The sequence below is a fragment of the Carcharhinus amblyrhynchos genome, chromosome 25, assembly GCF_965287045.1.
Source record: "Carcharhinus amblyrhynchos chromosome 25, sCarAmb.v2.hapA, whole genome shotgun sequence".
NCBI lineage: Eukaryota > Metazoa > Chordata > Chondrichthyes > Carcharhiniformes > Carcharhinidae > Carcharhinus > Carcharhinus amblyrhynchos.
In genome coordinates, this window is record NC_137348.1 from 32,201,127 (window position 1) to 32,225,135 (window position 24,009).

The 24,009-nt window shown below is 42.6% G+C and overlaps 1 protein-coding gene across 5 annotated transcripts in view; it reads right to left on the reverse strand.

The window, feature by feature from the left end:
• Window positions 1–24,009, reverse strand: part of astn2 (astrotactin 2) — a 1,598,826-nt gene that overhangs the window by 975,405 nt on the left and 599,412 nt on the right. The window lies entirely within an intron of this gene.

Below are 24,009 nucleotides of genomic sequence, written 5' to 3' on the forward strand. Positions count from 1 at the left end.
TTATATTTTGAATAACCCACTCAGCAGAAATTTTACTGATGATCCATGCAATGGTTATATGAAGTTTCCTTCAAATTATATCATTATTCTTATGATAGACTCACAATGGCAGTAATGATTTGAGGAGAAATGGGTCAAGGAAGCACAGAATTACCCATCCAGGATTAATTCAAAATTATGGGTTTCTTTTCTGGTAGAAGAGATGAGGAAATTATTTTTTTCTCTGAAGGGATTTTTAATATCTTCCTTCTCCCATCCAGCAGCATCATGGCCTTGTATGATAAAGAAACACTCTGAACAGGACACCCAAGGTAAAGACATGTGAAATAGAGGATTCAGTTTTAACAAAATTTCTTCTGCTCTGTCAATGCCATTTCCTCTGCAGCTTGTAAGGTCATTAGCACCCTTTGGTTATGCCATAGGTTTTATAGAACATACTCAAGGAAGATGTCATGATGCATATTATCCAGTGTAATAAAGAATCCTAAGACAGGGCTACTTTGTATTAAGAATCATATAAACCTACAGGGCAGAAGGAGGCCTTTCACCCCATCGAGTCTGCACTGACCACAATCCCACCCAGGCCCTATCCACACAGCCCCATTTTTTACCCTAGCTAGTCTCCTCAACACTAATGGGCAATTTAGCATATCCAATCCACCTAACGCACAAATCTTTGGGCTGTGGGAGGAAACCCATGCAGACACGGGGAGAATGTGCAAGCTCCACACAGACTGTGACCCAAGCTGGGAATCGAACCTGGATCCCTGCCACCGTGAGGCAGCGGTGCTAACCACCGTGCCACTCTGCCACCCCAAATTTCTGAAGAAGTTTCCAAACCCAACAGGCACAACATTCAAAATATGGCCAAGGCGAAAATTGGAGATGGGCTGGTTTGGAATATTATTCAGCTGAGGGAAATGATGTTTCCTGTCGTGCTGTCAATTTTGAAATGAAGTTGAGAAATGGGCAAGATCAAGGTACTCAAAAATGGTTGGCATGAGTGAGTTGTTTGTCAGTCCGTTGAGGGGCAGTTTGCAATTCTTGAAAGGAGACTGAAGAAGCACCGTCCAGAAGGAGGTGGGGGCCAACACAGCTGATAGTGAGTCGAGGATGTGGGAGTTAGTCAGAATGCGGAACAAGAGGGGGGAATGACCTGCAGTGGCCATCACTGGCACTCAGCGGCCATCGTGTTATCAGTGCTCCCCGAGTTTTAATTAGTGAGCATTGTGGTACGTGTTGGGGGTATGGGAGGGATGGGAGGAGATGGATGACAGTGAGCGTTCAAGGACCACAGGAGCATAGCATGGTTGTTCAGGAGGCAGATAGGGCAGCTGGAGGAAGGAAAACAAGGCCATTCCTGAGTTAATGAGCTCTACTGAACAGCAGCAGCACGTTACAGACCTTCAGCGATGAGTGACGCTGAGATGAGGAATGAAGGGCTGAGAGGTACTATCCTCTGGATAGTTTATACTGATGAAAAATAAGCTTGTGAGCATGAATATCATAGGAGGCTGCACCTATCCGGCAATCTATTTCTAACCTGTGTGCCTTGTTGTGAAGGTCAGCTCAGACCTCTTGCGGACACACCCAGCCAGGAATTGTCACAGTGGCTCAGTGCCTCTTTACTGCTCTGTTACTCCCAGGATTGGCTGCTGATTGGGGTGGCATTTCTCAAGCAGTTACCCATCACTGCAATTAGGCATTTCATGGAAGTTTACGATTGCAGACCTGGAGAACTGTCACCCGAGTGAGACATTACACTCACCTAGCCAGCGTGCAGAAATTTATTGAAGCATGTCCTCCTCACATTCTTGGCCATTTCTTGCCAGACCTCTTTATTCTGCCTTTGGTTGGCCTTCTCCCATCACTCAACAGGTGTAGAATAGCACATCGGAATGCTGCCTCCTCCCCCAAAAGGACCTCAAGGGAAGCATCACTGAATCAAAGGGTCACCCTTCAATGGGTTCTTGTCCACTGGAAGACCCCAGAGAAGGAGGGGGCTCAGAAACCCAGGAGAATATGGAGCACTGAAAGTCCCAAAGAGGGAGAAGCATTGGAAGACTCCAGAGAGGAGGGCATGGAGATAACCCAGAAAGAGGGCAACAGAAAACCTTGAACGATTAAATGAAGAGTGGGAGCAGCAAGACTTAAAGCATCTCATCCTTTAGCACTGCAATGAGAAGTTCCTTGCAAGTTTGAGCAATGAATTACAAGCAAACAATAAAGCTGTAATCAGTTCTGCTTTCTCAACTTTGCCCCTGGCCTGAGGTGTGGTGACCCTCAGGTTAGATCACCACCAGTCAGCTCTCCCTCTCAAAGCAACTTTATCACATCTGGGACCACGCTGACTTCATATTCAGTCAGAAATAAAACAAGCCACAGCAGAAGAAAATAAAAATGAAAAGAGATGGGTAAACTTAGCTGAGAACCACAGTTTATTTATTAGTGCCACAAGTAGGCTTACATTAACTCTGCAATGAAGTTACTGTGAAAATCCGAGTCACCACACTCCTGCACCTATTCGGGTACACTGAGGGAGAATTTAGCACCTAACCAGCACGTCTTTCAGACTGCGGGAGGAAACCGGAGCACTCGGAGCAAACCCACGCAGACACAGTGAGAACGTGCAAACTCCACACAGACAGTGACCTGAGCTGAGAATCGAACCCTGACCCCTGGGGCTAAGAGGCAGCAATGCTAACCACTGTGCCACCATGCCACCTACTAGTAGAAGTGTTATGTTACATGCAAGCCTCAAAGCTCTCATCACTCAATCACTACATCGGTTTACAGATGTCTAACTTGTTTACAATGTTTATTTAAAATGAGGGTTTGAGTAAATCAATTCTGAATGCTGTATTTAAAACAAAAAATCAAAAAGGGAGGAATGTAGTGATTGTGAGGCCTGTCTCTTTAAGACAGCACAACAGAAGTGGATCCCCTGACTTGACGAACCAAGAGTGAGTGATCACTGCAGAGAGTGGAGTCCTCCTTCATGCAGAGTACATCTGGAAGCCATGTAGTGAGCACGTAAAGACCGGAGTAGCTGGATAGTCAGATCCATTAAACACAGTAAAAAGTCTGACAACACCAGGTTTTAGTCCAACCTATTTATTTGATAATATACTATCGACACCACAAACTGCCGGAGCGAGTATATTATCAAATAAATAGGTTGGACTAAAACCTGGTGTTGTCAGACTTTTTACTGTGTTTACACCAGTCCAACGCCGGCATACCCACATCATAGTCAGATCCATGACAGCCTAGGGTTGCGTGGCCCTGTACATAGTTCCTCTGTATCAATTCTTTATCAAGAACCTTTTGTTCTCAACAAAGCCTGGAGTGTCTTGACGACGGTCAGGTACCATGACACAAAACGCAGGGACATTACTGTTCTCCTCTTTCTATTTCCCAATAAACCTGTTCCCATAACAGTGGCTGCCAGTTTGTTTATAAATCATATTGGCTTGGCTACTCCTAGTCCCTTCTGCTCATAGCTGGGAGAAACCATTTCCTTTGACCATTAATTAATTGGCCTGCTTGTTCAAAATCACATCAGGCGTTAGGAGCTGATGTGGCACGGGGTCAGGACATGAAAACAGCCCTGACTTCAGAATGAAATTACAGCCCATGAAGTTAGCCGCGAATTATAGCCCCAGATATACTGCCGGTCAACAGTACACAGAAACTGATGATTTGTGTAGTGGGGGTCCTAAGTATTACGAGGTCTTATGAACCTTATTAACTGGAAGGAGCCGGGAATGAATGGGCTTTGTACTCGTTATGATATTGACATATTGCCATTAGAAGTACCAGATGATGCCTCCGAGGATCACAATCAGTGTCTTTCAGAGAGAAGGACAATCTGCAGAGAGTCATTATCTGTTGATCAGAATCAGCAATGGAAGAGCAGGCTGCTCCAGATACTGTGCAATTCAATGGTTAGCAATTATATTTTCCCAGTCCCTGTGACAAATGAGAATTAACTACGAGTGAGTTGAGTTTGCATCCACCCACTGACACGAAAGCCACGCAGATCGAAGTGAGATTGCCTGAACTAGAGGGCAAGTTCTTCCCATTTATTCGTCAGCTTCGACCGAAGAAGAAAAAAAAATCACAGAAACGCAAGCTACAGAAGCTAACAAAACCATCTGACAAATCAAGATACTGCGCAATGAAACACTGGAGAGTTGCAAGGTACGGATACAGCACAGTTCATGTCACTAAAACAGACAATGTTGAATTGATCACATTTCACCCTAATCAAACCCAAAAGTGAGGAAAGTACATTTCAGTAAAGAGTGTCAAGTTTGGGAATATCCTGAGATCTGCAAGAAGCAGAAAAAGGGCGATAACTACGACCCAAGGCTGTAAGGTAAAAAAAAATCACTGATATGCAAACAAAAAGCCAAAGGAAAATTAAAAAAGTACAGCTTGTAAATGTTTATTTATTAGCCACAAGTAGGCTTACATCAACACTGCAATGAAGTTACTGTGCAAATCCCCCAGTCGCCACACTCCGACACCTGTTCAGGCACGCTGAGGGAGAATTTAGCACGGCCAATCCACTTAACCTGCACATTTTTGGACAGTGGGAGGAAACCAGAGCACCCGGAGGAAACCCACGCCGACACAGGGAGGATGTGCAAACTCCGCACAGACAGTGACCCAAGCTGGAAATCGAACCCGAGTCCCTGGCGCTGAGAGGTAGCAATGCTAACCATTGTGCCGGGTTCCACAGGATTCCACACCTTGCGTGGCTGAGAGGATCATACCCAATGTTTCTCTCCAGAAGTAACCCAGCTACAGTCACACGAGGCTGGAATTGAACCAGGCTCCTGGCACTGTGAGGCATCAGTGCTAACCATTGTGCCACCGTGCCGCCCAGCTTGTATGCCCAGTTAGAAACCAACAAATACTGTAAGGATTCAATCAGTTATTTCATTCAAAATATATTTTTAAAAGAAATACCTTTTTAAATTCATTCAAAATATATTTTTAAAAGAAATACCTTTTTAAATGGCCAAACTTTAATTCTGAATTCAAAATGTAAGCATCAAACTGGTTTTTGACCATGAGATACGGTTAAAATACTATCACCTTCCTTATTCTACAATGACCCCAGTCAGTTTTTCTTTATTCTTTCAGTTTCTCATGACTAGTATAAGCTAACGTGAGTTTGATAAATGATAGTACAAGGGTTCGTTATGTCTAATTGTGTCCAGTGAGAATGCAAAGAGTCCTTTACAAACTGCACATGACAAGGTTACTAAGTTTCCTGTACTTCCCAACAATGAGTTACAGCCCTACGGAACTGTCATTTGGGTTAGTTTTCATTTTCAGGTTTCACACATCTGAGTGCCAGTGTCTCAAAGTGAAGGCCTTTCAAGAATTCCACAATCAGGAAATATAATCTTTCAGCAACCTTCGTTGAAAGGAGATCCTTATCCACGGAACTTGAGCAGAATTCAAAATCAAGTCTCAAAAGATGAAGGTCTCAGACAAAACAGCAGAAAATGTGACAGCTTCAGCAGGAGACTGGCTGAAGCATCAGGCCCCACTTTCTGTTCAAATCAAATCACATCCAAATTAAACCCCTTTTTCTCACATGGGCATTGACATGTTAATCTGCTGTCAAAGGCAAGTCTCAGTGGCGTTCCATTTCTCTGTCATAATTCCAGTTGAAGGCTCATTTCAGATCAAAATCAACAACGCGTGGAAAAACAGAATCTGTGAACTTTTTTTGGGCAGGTGAATTTTGCTTCATTTCTCTTGCTTTCTGTGGAAGTTTGCTTCTGATATGCAGTGGGTTAATGGTCTTCTTTAGCCGCTATCTCAATTGGTTTGAACATGAAGAGATACAGGAAAGCAACTCAAGGCACCTGATCATAAACTGGGCCTCAGACAAAGACAATCCTCGTCGACAGGTCGTTCAGGAGTGTCCTGGGGTTTCGCTTGCAAATCGGCATTCCATTTTGGAGGCTGGTGAGGGTGCCGGTTCCTCCAGGGAGTGCAAATGGAGCCCAAGCTTCTGGTATCACAAGAAGCCTGTCTGTATAGAAGGGGGATTGCTGGGTTGGGGAAGCAGGGAAAGGGGGCAACAGTAATAGGGGATTCCATTGTTGGGGTAGTAGGTGCTACTGTGGTTGTGAACATGGCTCCAGGATGGTATGTTGCCTCCCTGGTGCGACGTCACTGAATGACTGCAGGGCATTCTGAAGAGGGAAGGCGATAAGGCAGAGGTACGTGTTGGTACCAATGATAGAAAGAGGGATGAGGTCTTGCAAGGAGGATTCAGCAAATTACGCAGCAGACTAAAAAGCAAGGCCTCTCGACATGTAATTCCTCTCGAGGGTTCAGGCACTTCTGGTGTGTTGGTGTGAACTCGATGGGCCTCTTCCACACTGTATGAACTTTCACAGCCTTAAATCCTTATTCCCACCACGGCAAGGTCCAAATGAAGGCTGAAACCTCGAACTGCAGGTGGCACAACCAAGTGCAGGTCCAAAGATTCCTCCTTAATTTCATTGCAAATCACAGAACCACAGCCATACCAGACGGAAAATGGGTTTGTGACCACAAACACCCTGTTTGTAATATTAGCTATTTTTAGCACATGTTGGAAATGAGCTGTTCTCAACAAACGGAAGCAAGATTTAGTGACTATTTCTATCTGTGGAACATCAGCACTCTACGGAGCCGGTATTTAAATATAGATTGAACATTCTTAATATATTTTAACAGATACAAGCTCAGTTGAAAACGATTAGATGGATTCTTTTGCTTTGGAAGCACCATCCTAATGGCAAGCAGTGTGCCTTGTGCGTAAAAAATCAAAGCACTTATGCATCCAGTGAAAATATTACAGCATTATTTATAAACCATTCACATCACATTGCAAAATAAGATCAATGTCGTTTTTTATTCCCAGCCATTATTATATTGACTGATGAGATAATATTTTCAGTGCCAAGTGCTCTATTATGACCAGTGCCACAGAATCGGTGCTGTCAAGGATTCGATAGCGGAAATCTTCATTGACCTTGGGCAAGAATTTCCAGTCTCGCCCAAGTGAGGCCGTAAAATCTCGCCCATACGTTTCACAAGTTTTTTTTTAAGTTAAAGGAAAACCTCTCTAAACTCTGTAGAGGAGAAACAAAATACATGATGACAATTGCTTCTTAATATTCAAACCTCAGTTGAATCCTACACCTTTCACCCCCCTCTTTGAATTGGAAAGCTGTCACCAAATCAAGCTCAACTGAAGTCCATGCTTGACTATTTGCGGACAGCTGTTGACACGTTAATTATTGCTAGAATCAGTGAAGATATTAAAACGATATTCCAGAAGGTGGACACCTGGCACAGTACAGTCTATCTGTGCTTGGGCAACAGATCCTTGGCCATGGCATAAGAATTCACCCAGTAACCAGTGGATCTTACAGGCTAGCCTCAGGATGATGGGGGAGAAAAGTAATTCAAGATGTGGTCATGAAAGAGACCTGATGCTCCAAAAGTTTGAAAAGATTGATGTTGGATGAAATAGTGTTCTTATGCAGCGACTATACCTTAACTGATTTGCGAACTTGACTCAAGGATCCTGGTCATATACAAAACATGACTATTCATCCATCTGTTGAACAATGTAGGATGTAAGTAATTTCCTACTTAAGTCTTTCATTTTACAAAGTACATATGAACTGTTTATATTCCTTAGTTATTATTCATTCCTGAATTGGTAAATAATCCTAATTAGGGACATAGGTTCGATTCCCGGCTTTGGTCACTGTCTGTGTGGAGTTTGCACATTCTCCTCATGTCTGCGTGGGTTTCCTCCAGGTGCTCCGGTTTTCTCCCACAGTCCAAAGATGTGCAGGTTAGGTTGATGGGCCATGCTAAAATTTCCCTTAGTGTCCTGAGATGTATAGGTCGGAAGGATTGGTGGGTAAATGTGTAGTGTTATGTAATATGGGGATATGGGGATAGGACTGGGGTGGGATTGTGTTTGGTACAGACTCGATGGGCTGAATGGCCTCTTCCTGTACTGTAGGGCAATAGAGGTAGCCAACTTTTGATGTTTGTTTAATAGTGTGCCTACTGCTTAAATAGTGATGATTAGAGGCAGCCTGCGAAGAGAAATTTTGTGAAGAAACCCCCTTTCTAGTGACTCAATAGAAGATTCCTTTGTGTAAAATCATGACAGTTTAGTACTTCCCCAACACAATGATTCATTCTTGATGAGAGACTCCCTCGAGCACAGAAGAGAACATACATATCTTGTCTGCTTACTTGCTTCTCCAGAATGGTCACTTCAAAGACTACCATTTATAGCCATTCACTTGTACAGAACTGGAATGTTGCTGAATAAAGAGACTTGTCGAAGATTTTCATCTTGCCCTCACCAGGATACTTTTCAAGATTACTAATGTGAGGGGAAAACAATTTATACAAGATGAGAAGAAAGTGCTGATTAGTTGGCAAATAGATTCTGATTGGTGGAGGTGTTGCCATGGAGAATGCACCAGGTGATTGGCAGTTAACTGCTAAGCCTGGTTTGAAATTTCAACCAAGCAGCTTGATAACGTTTGGTTAATACATTACCCTGAGGAATGAGTCAGCAAATGACTGTCACTTATTTTGTTTAGCTGAACCAGGCACTATGTGTATCTCCAAAGAATGAGGCCTCGTGTATTAATAAATGTAGCACACAAATGCACCACACTATAAGCCTGACTGATGATCTTAAATTGGTTGTCAGTATAATTCTTGGCACTTTGAGGGTTATTTAGCAAATGGTGTCCAATTGTGGAAACACAGCGAATGTTGGACATTGTGTTTTGAGTTTGCATGCACAGACTGAAAACAAATCTTTATTTAGAACAGCCAGCTTGTGGCATCCTTCTCGTTGCAATGATCAAACCAACAGTTCACAATAGCAGAAATTTTCAAAGTTCCAAAAGTTGGGAAATCTAATATTAAAGCTGACATTGGAAAACTAGAAGGCACAGGTTTAAGGTGAGGGGGAGAGATACAAAAGAATCCAGAGGGGGGCAATTATTTCACACAGAGGGTAGTCAGTGTCGTGAACAAGCTGCCAGAGATGGTAGAGGTGGGTACAATTTTGTATCTTAAAAAGCAGACAGTCACATGGGTAAGATGGGTATAGAGGGACATGTGCCAAATGTGGGCAACTGGAACTAGCTTAGTGGTTAAAAACTGAGCAGCATGGACAAGTCGGGCTGAAGGGTCCGTTTCCATGCTGTAAACATCTATGATTGCTATGACTCAAATAGGCCCAGTGAAGATAAAATTAAAACTTATCCTTCGTGCGGTTGTATTCTTTACCACTTTTCCCAAATTATCAATGTATATTTTCTCTTGATTTTTCTTAAAACTTTTTACTCCATCCTCAAAATTACAAAGCCAATGCCCAGAATGTTCCGGACAAACCCAAATGCTTGCTCCAAAAAACAAATTTAAAATCTAATTGAATCGAAATTCATGGTCGCCATGAGAAAGACAAAAAAGATCCAGGATGACAAGATAAGGCAATGCAGCCCACCTTGCGTTTGATGGGTTCATTGTGTCCCTTCAAAAGCAGAGACATTTGGTGCTTGTGCCCACATCACCAGTGACATGCCCATCATTCTTGCTCTTTCCAATCCCACATGGAAAGCAAATACTGCGGTGCAATAACTGAGAAGGCTCGATCTGCGCTAAGTAACAGCTCTTTGGCTATCGGGCTAGTGCATCAGTCAGAGCTCCCAATACAGCACCTCATTAAAGATATGGTCATACTATTATTCCTTATTAATATTCATTGAACATTTGGAAACAAGTGGACTGTAAATTCTCTGCTTGCCTTTTTCCTTCATTTTCCCTTTTGTAGTATGTATTGTGCAGAATGATATTGGTGTGTATGTGTATGCGGGATATTTATGTGTTCCATTGGAGAGAGATGGGGTGGGGTGGGGGGGGGGAAGCATGACAGCAGATCTCAGAGCAACTGTTGCAACATGTGGACAGGAGGTCAGGCATCAGTGCACAGTTGTGCAGACTCCACACAGACCCAAGCCAGGAATCGAACCTGGATTCCTGATGCTGTGAGGCAGCAGTGCTAATCATTGCCATACCGTGCCGCCCACAAAAAGCATCTACTAATGCCTTATCAGGGGGGTGTTTGATAATGAACTCATTTATATTTTTCAGTTCACAATCTTTGCCAAGTTAGCTGCCACTCAGAAGTTTGCGAAAAGCCTAGGTACAATTTCAACCGTGTTCAGCCTCTGTGTAATTCCCCTGTTCGTCGTGAACATAATGACTTCAGGGTGTAATGAGACGGCCGTGAGTCAGAATTCTCCACGTCTTGGAAATCTATTTTCAGAAGGAATTCATGTGAGTCTTGAATGTATTCTTGAACTAAGTTTATGTGAAGTACCTTGCAGTCAAAAATCGAAAGGTGCGCTTGGGGAGAAGGTAAGAAATGTTTCATAACATGAAACAAGCCTAAAGGCGAAACAAACTGGGGGTAATATGGTGAGAGTAACTGAGTAGAGCAACATGATTCGTTTTTAATCCAGTTGATCTTCTGGTTGGATCTTTTCAGAAGGGCAATTTGTTTTGCAGATTTAATGATTTTTTTTGAAACCAGGATTCATCATTTGTTAATCGATATTTTTGGTCATAGAATGCAGCAATGCTGCAAATGCTACAATGAAGCAATTTCAGTTTAGTATTTATTATAAAATAATTTCACTCAACCTGACAGAGGGAACCTTCATTAACAGGTTTCTGGGCCTGGAATTTGCTATATTCATACGTTTGACAAGGTACCTCACAAGAGGTTATTGCAGAAGGTCAGGGGACATGGAGTTGGGGGTAGGGTGTTAGCATGGATAGAGGATTGGTTGTCAAATAGGAGGCAGAGAGTGGGGGTCAACGGGTGCTATTCGGATTGGCGGTTGGTGACGAGTGGAGTGCCCCAGGGGTCAGTGCTGGGGCCTCAGCTATTTACCATTTATATAGATGATCTGGAGGAGGGAACCGAGTGTATGGTGTCGAAATTTGCTGATGACACCAAGATTGGTGGAACGGCAAATTGCGCGGAGGGTGTGGAGAGTCTACAGAAGGATCTAGATAGGCTGGGCGGATGGGCCAGGAAATGGCAAATGGAATTTAATGTTGGCAAGTGTGAGGTGGTCCACTTTGGTAGGAAGAATGGTAGGAAGGACTATTACTTACGTGGCGAAAAACTGCATCAGGCGACGGTGCAGAGGGACCTCGGGGTCCTTGTGCATGAGTCGCAAAAACCCAGCCTGCAGGTGCAGCAGGTGGTCAGGAAGGCGAATGGGATGCTGGCCTTCATAGCGAGGGGGATTGAATATAAAAGTAGGGTGGTCTTGCTGCGGCTATATAGGGCATTGGTGAGGCCGCAGCTGGACTACTGTGTGCAGTTTTGGGCGCCGTACTTACGCAAGGATATTTTGGCCTTGGAGGGAGTGCAGAGGAGGTTTACTAGGCTGATTCCGGAGTTGAGGGGGTTGAGCTATGAGGAGAGGCTGAATAAACTAGGCTTGTACTCGTTAGAGTTTAGAAGAATGAGGGGAGATCTCATTGAGACGTATAAGATGATGAATGGGATGGATAGGATAGAGGTGGAGAGACTCTTCCTGCTCAGAAAGGACAGTAGGACTAGGGGGCACAGCCTCAAGATAAAGGGGGGGCAGTTTAGAACGGAGTTGAGGAAGAACTTCTTCACTCAAAGGGTGGTGAATGTCTGGAATTCTCTGCCTGTTGAAGTGGTGGAGGCTGCCTCGCTAAATATTTTTAAGACGCGGGTTGATGGGTTTTTGATAAGAGAGGGGATTAAGGGTTATGGAGAGAGGGCGGGAATGTGGAACTGAGCCACGACAGATCAGCCATGATCTTATTGAATGGCGGGGCAGGCTCGAAGGGCTAGATGGCCTACTCCTGCTCCTATTTCTTATGTTCATGCTTGCTGTTATTACAGGATTCATTCTGGCATTCAGATACAATTAAATGTCGGAATGCAGAGGTTGCTGCCAGCAATACTCCGCTCCTCCACTTGGTGTGCTTTACAGTCCTCATTCATTAAGCCAACACTGATATCACGGCAATAGCATGAACTCTCGGTTCTTGTGCACTAAATTCTCATGAGCAACATCTGAAAAGTTGAGACAAGTTTTTTCAGGAGGAAGAGGATTTTTAAGGTTAGCAAATGATCATTTCAATTGAACCTCCCCCGCACTCCCTGGAACTAAAAGATTACAAATGTGTCATCTTATTCCTCATTAGAAAATTAATAAAATATCGTTTGCCTCCAATTATCTGTGCCCTTTAATCCCAACAGGCAGATTGACGCTGTGTGTTCTCTCTCTCTCTTGAAAGTGTTGTGCCTGGTTTGCAAAACAACCATCCTGAGAAGAAAGTCCGCCTGAAAACTAAGATTTTTTTAAATGTGGAATTCCACTCCACACAAACACACCCAGGAGGACAGCAGCACAAAATTACTACAATGCTCAATTAGTACATTGAGACTAGTGAAGGAACTGCTAACTGTACAATTGTTTGATCTTACATGAACGGTTAAAAAAAAGACCTATATACTCTTACTCCATCATCTGTACTTAATTGCTTGAGTGTGTGTGGACCCAAATGAATGTGCAACTATATGAATGGTGCTGGCAAACCTTATCTTGTTCTTTGTTAACCTCAGAAAATGTGTCTGAGTAATCATTTACAACCTCAAAACTTAAATGATGGGACTTTCAGAGAATCAGTAAAGCATCGATTTCGTGAAAGAATATAATGATAATGTCGCTTACGTATCTGACTGTAAGTTTGTCTACACTTCCCGCTGCCTCGGCAAAGCAGCCGGCATAACTAAGGACCCCACATATCCCGGACATTCTCCCTTCCACCTTCTTCCTTTGGGAAAAAGTTACAAAAGTCTGAGGTCATGTATCAACCGACTCAAGAACAGCTTCTTTCCTGTTGCTGTCAAACCTTTGACTGGACTTATCTTGCATTAAGTTGATCTTTCTCTACACCCTAGCTATGACTGTAACACTACATTCTGCACTCTCTCCTTCTCTACGAACAGTATGTTTTGTCTGTATAATGCATAAGAAAAATACTTTTCACTGTATGTTAATACATGTGATAATAATAAATCAAATCAAATCATATTCTCTCTAAATTCTCAAAAAGCCTCTGTTACGGTTAACCATGGAGTGGGAAAATAGCAAAGTCACTTTACTCCTCCTCATGTTCTGAGGCCTCAATGCCATGGAAAGATTGGTCATTTGTGAAGTTGATAAGGCTGGTTTATTAGTCGAGTTGCCTCTAATGTTTGGTTGCAGAGTGTTGCACAGTGGAGCACAAACAGGACAAAGAGAATAAGTGAGGAGAATAGTACTTCCATCATGCAAACCATGCAATTGTTCAATTGTATTAAATTAGTGGACAAGAATGTAGATGGGTTGCATGATCATTCAACCTGAAGATCCTCCAAATACGCCATACGTGTAATGTTTGATATCCCAGAAATAAAGAGAAAGAGTTACCCCAAAAGTCCACGTTCTTGTTTGCACCTTGAGGAGGAGGAAATAATACCCTTGAAAAATTGTGAAAACTGAAACCGGGATGGGGAGTTACCTGCCGTTCACTCCACGCTCCCGCTGCAGCAGAGTGGGAGAATTTGGCAGCCAGCCAAATCTCCGTTCACTGTGGCAGGATGGGAAAATCCTGCCAGTGTGAACAATGGTAAGATTCCGGGGCAGATGTTTCTGGCAATCATTTCTTTGTGTGGGATTTCAGCATTTTGTTTTACTTGAGGTGTTTTTATGAGGAGGAGAGGATGAACCTTACTTGGAAATGGTACTGGGTCTGCGAATTGAAGACCTTTGAATCTGAAGTTTCTTGTAAGGTCACGGATAGTAATGCCACCTGAAACTGACATAAGACTCTGTGTACTGAACATCAGCATGCCTGTTATTTTATAAGCACAAATAATCTTAATGTGGGTGTAGCTCATGAAGGATTAATTCACATCTTGCGGCACAGTGAGATAGCCATGGAAATGCAGCTTGTGTTCCACTTGGATGCAGATGCAATGCTCTTAGTTTAGTTTTTGCCTTGAGATAACGTCACTTACATTTCTTACTGTAACTTCAAATCCTCATCTGTACAACACCGATAGAAATACATTTGTATAATTCTGTTGCAAAAAAAAGGGCTCTCCATTTTATCCCTGAACAGTCAGTATAGTTGTAGCTATTCTGCCCTGTTAAACTTTGATTCTGGGTATTGACTGTGGTCCAACCGATTCGAGTGACATAGTTTTAGACCCTGCAAATCCTAATTTCATACAATTGTGACCAATGGCAAGACTGACATAGCCTGCACTAGGTTGGCAAAGGCTGGTCAAAATGAAGTGGCATCTGGTACAACATGGGCAGCATGATGGCACAGAGGTTAACACTGCTGCCTCAGAACCCTGGGGACCCGGGTTCCATTCTGGGTGATTATGTGGAGTTTGCACATTTTTTCTGTGCCTGTGTGGGTCTCAACTGGTGCTCTGGTTTCCTCCCATAGTCCAAAGATGTGCAGTTTGGCCATGGTAAATTGATCCTTAATGTCCCAAAATCTATAGATTAGACAGATTAGCCATGGGAAATGTGGCAACTTACAGGAGTAGGGTCTGTGTGAAATACTGTTAGAGAGTAGATGCAGACTTGGTGGATCAAATAGCCACTTCTGCAACCTCGGGATTCTATGATTCTGTTCCATGAAGAATGACACGTACAAAGCCAATAGGCATGAAGTTGCTAGTGGGAGCTAGAGATGATGCTATCAATTTCGTCAAGCATTAGCTTATCCATGTCTTGCCATGTGGCAGGCACCAAGAGGGCCTAGCTTATGGGGGTAGACAGGGAATTAATGGAAGCGGGCGGCCCACGTTTTTAGATAATATCAGCAAAGATACCAGCTAAATGTCACAGAGAAGAAAGCCAACAATAGAACTCACAACACATTACATAAAGCCAAAATAAACTCACCACACAATAACATAATCCAAGGAATCTAATGCTGATATGACGCAATAAGCTTTACGCCAAAGTAAAAATAATGCTATTTGTATAGAAGATTGCATTGCCTCTCTATGCCTCATTGTCATTGTTTATCTGTCAAAGACCTAGCTTTCCAAAATGCATTAAAATTTTGCATTGTATCTCAAGATTTCTGGGCCAATTCATGGTTTGGGAAGAACTTCTGTCGAGGACATCACTGCAAGATGTAGGGAGGCAATGGTCTGGTGGTATTATTGCTAGACTATTAATCCAGAAACTCAGCTATTGTCGGCGGCCCTGCTTCAAATCCTGCCATGGCAGATGATGGAATCTGAATTCAACTAAAAAAGTATCTGGAATTAAGAATCTACTAATGACCATAAAACAGTTGTTGACTGTCAGAAAAACACATCTGGTTCACTAATGTCCTTTAGGGCAGAAAATCACCTGGCCTGGTCTACATGTGACTCCAAAGCCACAGCGATGTGGTTGGCTCTCAACTGCCCTTGGGCAACTAGGGATGGGCAATAAATGCTGGCCATGTTCCATGAATGAATTTAAAAAAAAGATGCCAGTACAAGTCAGCATCATTTTGCACTTTACTGGGAGAGGAATTATTGATGTAACTTTTAATTTCTCCAAAAAGAAATAACTGAATCAAAAATAAACTCACTGCATCTCATATGAGCTGAAAGAAAATGCACAACTTAATTAATGCTACATTCTGCACTCTCTCCTTTCATTCTCTATTAATGGTATGCTTTGTCTGTATCGTGTGCAAGAAACAGTACTTTTCACCGTATACCAATACGTGTGACAATAATAAATCAAATCAAAAAAGCTAACTTTAACCATGCAGCTTTGCTTTCCAATCCCAAGTTTATCAATAAACCAGGGAGTAAGGGATTCTTCCAAGCCACTAGGTGGCACCAAAACCAAGTTAGTGGAATCATAAACTTTGGTTTTGAACACATCAATGCTTCTCTTACAAATGATGGAAGTTGATTATAATGACAAGATTATACTGTTGGATATTATAAAAAAGCTCCGGTTGATATTCAGAAGACGACCATAATTATTCTCATTAAATCAAAATGTAAATTGCCAATAAACAACAACTAAGATTATATATGATGAATGGCCTACTTAGAAGTTAACTGATATGTTATTATCAGATATATATCAACTGAATCACAGCAATAACTTGCTCTCTTGGCTCTGTAAACAAGCCTTTTCATAAAATGCATAGCTGACATTGGTGTCAATTGAGTTGACATCTGTTGTGGATTCATGACAAAATAGAGCCCATTAAAAAGTTCCATATGGAAATTCATGAAAATAATGGAAACTTTCTCAATGTTATTTCTGAAAAATTGTGTCTCGGTCTCGCAGGGAACGAACCGACAATTACAATGAGTAGCACAAAAGATCTGCACCAGACCTCGACTCAGATCTGCAGAAGGATCATACGGACTAGGAAGGCTAACTCTCTTTCTCTCTCCTCAGACGTTATCAGGCCTGCTGGGATTATCCAGCACATTCTGCTTGATTTCAGATTTCCAGCGTCTGCAATATTTTCATTAGTCCCATGGTAATCTACCTAACAACACAACATGTACTGCAGGATGGGTACATAGTTAGCAAACTAAGATATAAAACACGTATCTCATGTTGTTCACATCCACAGGATATCTGCAGGTGCATTGCACTGAAACATATGAACATATAAACTTGGAGCTGGAGTAGGTCCCTCGAGCCAGCTCCACCATTTGATCATGGGTAATGTGATCATGGCCTTTACTTCCCCGTCTACCCCCATACCCCTCAACTCCCTTGGCAGTTAAGAATCTACCTAACTCAGCCATAAAAACATTGTTACCCAGCCCCCACTGCTCTCTGGGGAAAAGACTTCCAAAGACTAATAACCCACCGAGAAAGAAAAATTCTCCTTGTCTGTCTTATATGGGAGACCTCTTATTTTTAAACCATGTCCACAAGTTCTAGTCTCTCTGATCAGAGGAAACAGCCTTTCAGCATCCACCCTGCCAAGTCCCCTCACAATCTTTTTTGTTTCAACAAGATCATTTCTCATTTTTCTATCCTATCATTCTATCAAATACAGGCCTAACCTGCTCAGCCCTTCCTCATAAAACAGCCCAAGGATCAGCTGACTGAACCTTCTCTGCAATGCTTCTATGGAATATTGAGGGACAAATTGATACATGATCGCATAGTAGTTGGGATCCTACATGAAGTATTATCAGATTTCTTGCAAATGACAGAAGATGCAACCTATAAGGTTGTAAGAATCTTAAGGAAAACTAAGCTTTAAAACAAAGTATAGTGTTTGTTCGTTGGAAAAATTAGGTCCCTTGGAAATGAAGGAGCGAAACTGTTCAATACGTAGACCAGAAAAGGGAAAGCCCAATAAAATAGAAGCCTGGAAAAATGGAGAGAAGGTCACATCCATGAGATGGCATCAGTGGATGACAGTCATGCCAAAGTAGCGAGAAGTATCCTATTCACCAAAGTGAGATGCAAGTGGATATGACATCCACTGTTTTGGGAAAGTGTTTTGGCCAATACTCCTTCAATCAACATCACAAAACCAGACACTCTGGTCATTATCATTTGTCACTAATATGATATTGCTGTGTACTAACATTATTCTGCCCTCCACTAAGGTCATGCTGGTATTCTACACGTCAGCCTGGATCTTGTCTTCGGCTGCTGCATCTGAGTCCACGAGTTCAAGCCAGAGTCATCATACAGTTTGATACCAAGTGAGTGCAGCCCTGGCAGAGGTGCTGATTATCTGATTGTTGTTTGCAAGACTTTTATATGTAAAAAGTTGCCACTTTTCCCCGCATTGCAACAGTGCTCAAGTTTTAATACATTTGTTTTCATGTGGAAGCACTTTGGGGTGCCTAAAAGTCATGACTAGGACGGGACTGGAAGGATACAGACTCCAAAAGTGCATATGGTTTTATTTTAGGCAGGCATCATGATCGGCACAGACTTGGAGGGTCGAAGGGCCTGTTCTTGTGCTGTACTGTTCTTTGTTATTTGATCACATGGAGTGCTTTTTAAACCCAAGTTCTACTCTGTTTACAACCCCTGCCATTCCTCACCTCATCTCGCTGAGACTTCTATTTCCCTGCTTCTTCCAATTTACACTAAGCTGCTTCTCACATTCTCCCACCACCTTCAGTTCACACCTGATCTTCCCTGATTCCCCCATCAGCAATACCTGGCAATGGGAGCGAAGGGAGCAGGGAGCTTTGTCAGCAACTGAGATCGAGTGGTTCCATTCACAATGTGCAACTAAGTCTGCATGGAAAGTGAAATTGGGTGGAACATAAAACAGGTGGTCAATCTGATCCTGTGCCTTTTTCCCTAAGGTGGGATAATTTACAATTTTTCCCAAAGTCTGTCAAAAGACTCAGCCCATGGTAGGGGAAGACACAAAATGTGTAATGGCACAGTTGGGAAAATAAATGACTGTGTCAACATCTAGTTCTGGAGAGGACTTGAAAAATTGTAACAAGAAATAAACTGGCTAAGGGCTGTGTTAACTTTGTGTTCATTCAACTTTTCAAATGATTCCATCAACAACTTAACATTTATTGTGATCTTGGGAATACTAATGCTCGTTATCAGGTCTGTCCGCAAATCTAAAAGGGGCCATTAATGCTGAAGAAAGTCCCAGAATTATGGCACAGTATAGGACAGCATCGTGGCACAGTGGTTAGTACTGCTGCCTCAATACCAGGAACCTGAGTTTGATTCCCAGCTTGGGTCACTGTGTGGAGTTTGCACTTTCTCCCTGCGTTGCATGGGTTTCCTCTGAGTGCTCTGGCTTCCTCACAGAGTCCAAATTTTTTTTATTTGATTTGATTTATTTGTCACATGTATTAACATACAGTGAAAAGTATTGTTTCTTGCACACTATATAGGCAAAACATACCATTCGTAGGGAAGGACACGAGAGAGTGTTACAGTCATAGCTAGCGTGTAGAGAACGAATAACTTAATGCAAGGTAAGCCCATTCGAGAATCAGACAGCAACAGGGAAAAGGCTGTTCTTGAGTCGGTTGGTATGTGACCTCAGACTTCTGTATCTTTTTTCTGAAGGGAGAAGGTGGAAGAGAGAATGTCCAGGGTGCGTGGGATCCTTAATTATGCTGGCTGCTTTGCGGGAAATGTCGACAGAGTCAATGGATGGGAGGCTGGTTTGCATGATGGACTGGGCTACATTCATGACCTTTTGTAGTTTCTTGCGGTCTTAGGCAGAGCAGGAGCTATACCAAGCTGTGATACAACCAGAAAGAATGCTTTCTTTGGTGCATCTGTAAAGGTTGGTGAGAGTCGTAGCTGACATGCCAAATTTCCTTAGTCTACTGAGAAAGTAGAGGCGTTGGTGGGCTTTCTTAACTATAGTATCGGTGTGGGGGGGGATGAGGACAGGTTGTTGGTGATCTGAACACCTAAAAACTTGAAGCTGTTGACCCTTTCTATATTGTCCCCATTGATGTAGACAGGGGCATGTCCTCCTTTACACTTCTTGAAGTCGATGTCAACCTCCTTCGTTTTGTTGACATTGAGGGAGAGATTATTGTTGCCGCAGCAGTTCATTAGATTCTCTATCTCATTCCTGTACTCTGTCTGTCTTGTCACCATTTGAGATCTGACCCACTACGGTGGTGTCATCAGCAAACTTGAAATCGAATTGGAGGGGAATTTGTGTGGGTTAGGTTGTGCAAAAACGTGTGGGTTAGGTTGATTGGCAATGCTAAATTGCTCCTCTGTATTGGGGGGATGTCAGGGGGATTAGTAAGGTAAATATGTGGGATTATGGGGATAGGGCCAGAGTTGAACTGTTGTCAGTGCAGGCTCGATGGGCCGAATGACCTTCTACTGCACTGTAGGGGCTCTACGGACTCTATAAAATGCACAAACAACTCATTAATTTGGTTAAATTAATTCACAAATGTTTCATATATATTCAAGAATGGTTTGCCATTGTTTCCACACAGAATGTGTGAATTCACAACCATGAATGGAAAAATAAATGGAGTGTGACCCAAGTAAACAAATATCTTTGAAAAATGAAAACAAAGTAAACAATTCTCAAAACTACATTATGCATATTCCCCATTCAGTTCACAATCCATCTCCAGTAGTTTTGGTCTAGATAATGGATTCAATTCTCTTCTCAACTCGAACACAAAATCCACCTATTTTTGGCTTACTTTTCCTGTTGCTCTCGAGAATCTCACGGTGAACAGCTAACATTGCAAAACCATCTGGAGAGGATTAATACCCGTGCTAATAATCATGGAGCAAAATAGTCGTCAGATTAATAACTGTGTCCAGAGAAAAGGGTTAACAGAGACAAATCACAAAAGCCTACACAACGTTTAACGGCAGGATAGTAAGCAGCTAGTTCCAGACACCTGACTTTCAGCTAAGCAATAGAGGAAGATACTATGCTGGGGTAAGGCCTTTTGGACAAGGAAGTTGATTCGTGCTCTAACATCCAAACATAGCTGGGATGTTTAAAAGATAATGGAAAAAAAGTGCTCAGTTGAGGCAATTAAAAATCTCATGCCAATTGGATATTATAATTAAGCAAGTGTAAAGTGATTGTTGTTGCTTTTGAAAACTGTACTTTTTATAAGATGTAACCTTAATTAATTAATGAGTGGATAGAAATAACTGCCAGACTTTTATTGGTATATGCTAATTACTTGTATTCAATTATTTGTACTATAACCACTTATGTATTTCTGAACTTTTGACTCTGGATGGTCTGAATGATTTCAGTGTCCTAAATCTTTGGTCTTTAAACAAATTCAGGTGAAACCATTCCGTCGCTGGCTACTTGAGGGGGACGATAGTTTTACGTACAACAAGAAATCATCGTGACAGCCCTGTAACACCATCTGAGCCATCCTTTGTTTATAGATAGGTTGGGAAACATTATTAACACATTATTCATGCCAACCAGTTTGTGTTGATGCTATCAAAATGGGAGCCCTGGTTTGAACGTGCAACTGAAACTTTAGGCTGTGATTGGCAACATCCTAGCGATGGTGTGGAGGATCAGACCTCCTGAAGTTGTTGAAGCCTTAGCCAAGTTGTTCCAGTATAATGGCAACATTATTATCTACCCAACAAATATGAAAAATTGCCCAGGAAAAAGTCTTGCCCAAAAACAGAAGCATTACAAATTCAGCACAAACAATTACCAAATAAAAGCAGAATACAGCAGATGCTGAAAACAGAAAATGCTAGATAATGCCTCTGTTCCCCTGGATAAACAACAATATAATGGAAGGTATATTAACAGTGCTATGATGTGGCATTTATTCATCAGTGACAAGCCAAGTGTTGTTTTGTTTGGATTCAGCATGGATCACTCAGCTTTAGGCCTTGTACAGCCTGATCTTAACATAGCCATCATGGCTGAACTCCAGAGGTAAGGTGAAAGTGATTGCCCTCGGCAGCAAGGCATCGTGACTAGAATCAAACTCGGCCGGAAGGAAGATGGTTGTGGGAGCGGGGGACCAATCATTCCAGCCACAGGAAGTTGCTGCTAGAGTTAGTCAGGGTAGGGTTCAAGGCCAAACCACGGTCAGCTGCTTCTGTAATGCCTTCACTCCAGCCTGTCCGTGGCCCCATCAAATCTCATAGCATTCTGTCTTGGAAGGGGATATGATGGCCTAATGATATTGTTGCTCAACTATTAACCAAAAATTCTGCTAATGTTTTGGGGCTCTGGGTTTGATGGCCAATGGTGGAATTTAAATTCAATAAAAAATATCTGGCATTAAGAATCTACCGATGACCATGAAACCAGTCGATTGTTGGAAAAACCCATCTGGTATGACCTTTAGGGAAGGAAATCTGCTGTCCTTACCTGGTCTGGCCTATACATGACTCCAGAGCCAGATCAACATGGTGGCACAGTAGTTAGCACTGCTACCTCACAGCACCAGGGACCCGGGTTCGATTCCCAGCTTGGGTCACTGTCTGTCCAGAGTCTGCATGTTCTCCCCATAACTAAGTGAGTTTCCTCTGGTTGCTCCAGTCTCCTCCCAATGTATTAATGTAAGCTTACTTGTGACCCTAATAAATAAACATTCAATAACATGGCTGACTCTCAACTGCCACTGATCGAGGGCAACTAGAAATAGGCAATAAATTGTGACCAGCCAGTGTCACCCAAGTCCAATAATTAACAAAAAATATATTGCTGGCCTTTCATCATTACTCGGTTAACATTCTGGAACTCCCTGCTGAAGTGTACCCTGGGAACTTCAGCACATGATCTACCGCAGTTCAAGAATGCAGCATTGCGGAAAGGATTTTTTTTAAAAAAGACTATATAGAAAAGCAGCTGAAACAATGAACAACTGCAACGACAACATGGTGACTCTGAGTACTGCATCACTAGTGCTTTCCTTTATCGAGTGGATTGAGTACATGGTTTGATCAATGCTCACCGAATGAGGAGGTGGACAAGTGAAATTTTTGGTATTTTCCGAAAGGTGGGAGGCAAAACTATGCAGTATCTCCCGAAGTGTTTCCTGCTGCCCGCCCCCCGAGATAACATTAGCACTGGCCTAAGGTTAACAATATCATCGTCAAGTTCAGGTACTTCATGAATGGAGGAGAATGAACAAATAAGCAAGGGAATTTTTTTTCAGTGCTTTCAAGTAATGACAAATAGAGAATATGTTCCTTCTTCTGTAGTCAGAAGAACAAGTAATCTATTTGGCAGTTCACTCATTTATAATAATACATCCATTTCTCTTGCCTGGAAAGCTTCAGGACAAGCAACTTTGAACCAAGGCTTGTGGTAACCCCCAATATTGTATAATATTTGCACATTAGAATGTATTTCTACAAGTGCCTTTTTACACCTTTCAAACTTAATTCAGATCAACTTGGATGTGAGGTGTCTTCTCTGTGATTCCCAGAAACTACTTACTTTCAGGCTGGCAATCTTAAGTTAATTGATGTTACTCCACAGCAAGTGGGGCTCCATAAAGCTAATTGTCATTGAGAAGGGGACAGGACGGTGGCACAGTGGCTAGCACTGCTGCCTCACAGTGCCAGGGACCCGGGTCGCTGCCTGTGTGGAGTTTGCAGGTTCTCCCCGTGACTGTGTGGGTTTTCTCCGGGTATTCCAGTTTTCTCCCACAGTCCAAAGGTGCGCAATCGGCCACACTCAGTTGCATCTTAGCAAGTCCCAGGATGTGTAGCTTAGGAGGATTAGCCATGGTAAATGTGTGGGGTGAAGGGGATAGGGTGGAGGACAGTGCCTGGGTAAGATGTTCTGTCAGAGAATCGGTACAGACCCGATGGGCCTCTTCTGCACAGTAGGAATTCTATGAAAATGACAATGGTGAGTGGTGTATTGTTTGCAATGTGTTCAAACCAGCTTTGAACAAGCCAGTACCAGCTCCAGCAACAACCTAAATTTCAGCATAAATTCTTGAAAAACCTATTGTTTTCCACACATCAAGTGCCACACATTTGATGAAAAAGACAAGGCTATTCTCAAAAACAAAAACAGAAAATGCTGAATGATTGCAGCAGGCTTGACAGCATCTGTGGAGAGAGAACAGAGCCAAGGTTTCGAGTGTGGGCAACCCTTCGTCAGAACTGTTACCGCAGCAAATTGCTTTTAACTCAGGACTACTCTGAAATTTGCTAAGATTGAATGGCTACACTTCTAACAGTGAGTTGCAGTCAGGAGGGGGTGGGATTCTCCGGCCTCATCCGTGGCAGGTCCCGTTGCGACCAAGAGTAGAAATTTTGGCATTCCAGCCAAAACGTCGTTCAGTCGCACCGGAAAATTCCCAGCCACGAATGAAGATGGAAGATTTCGGCCTCGTTCATT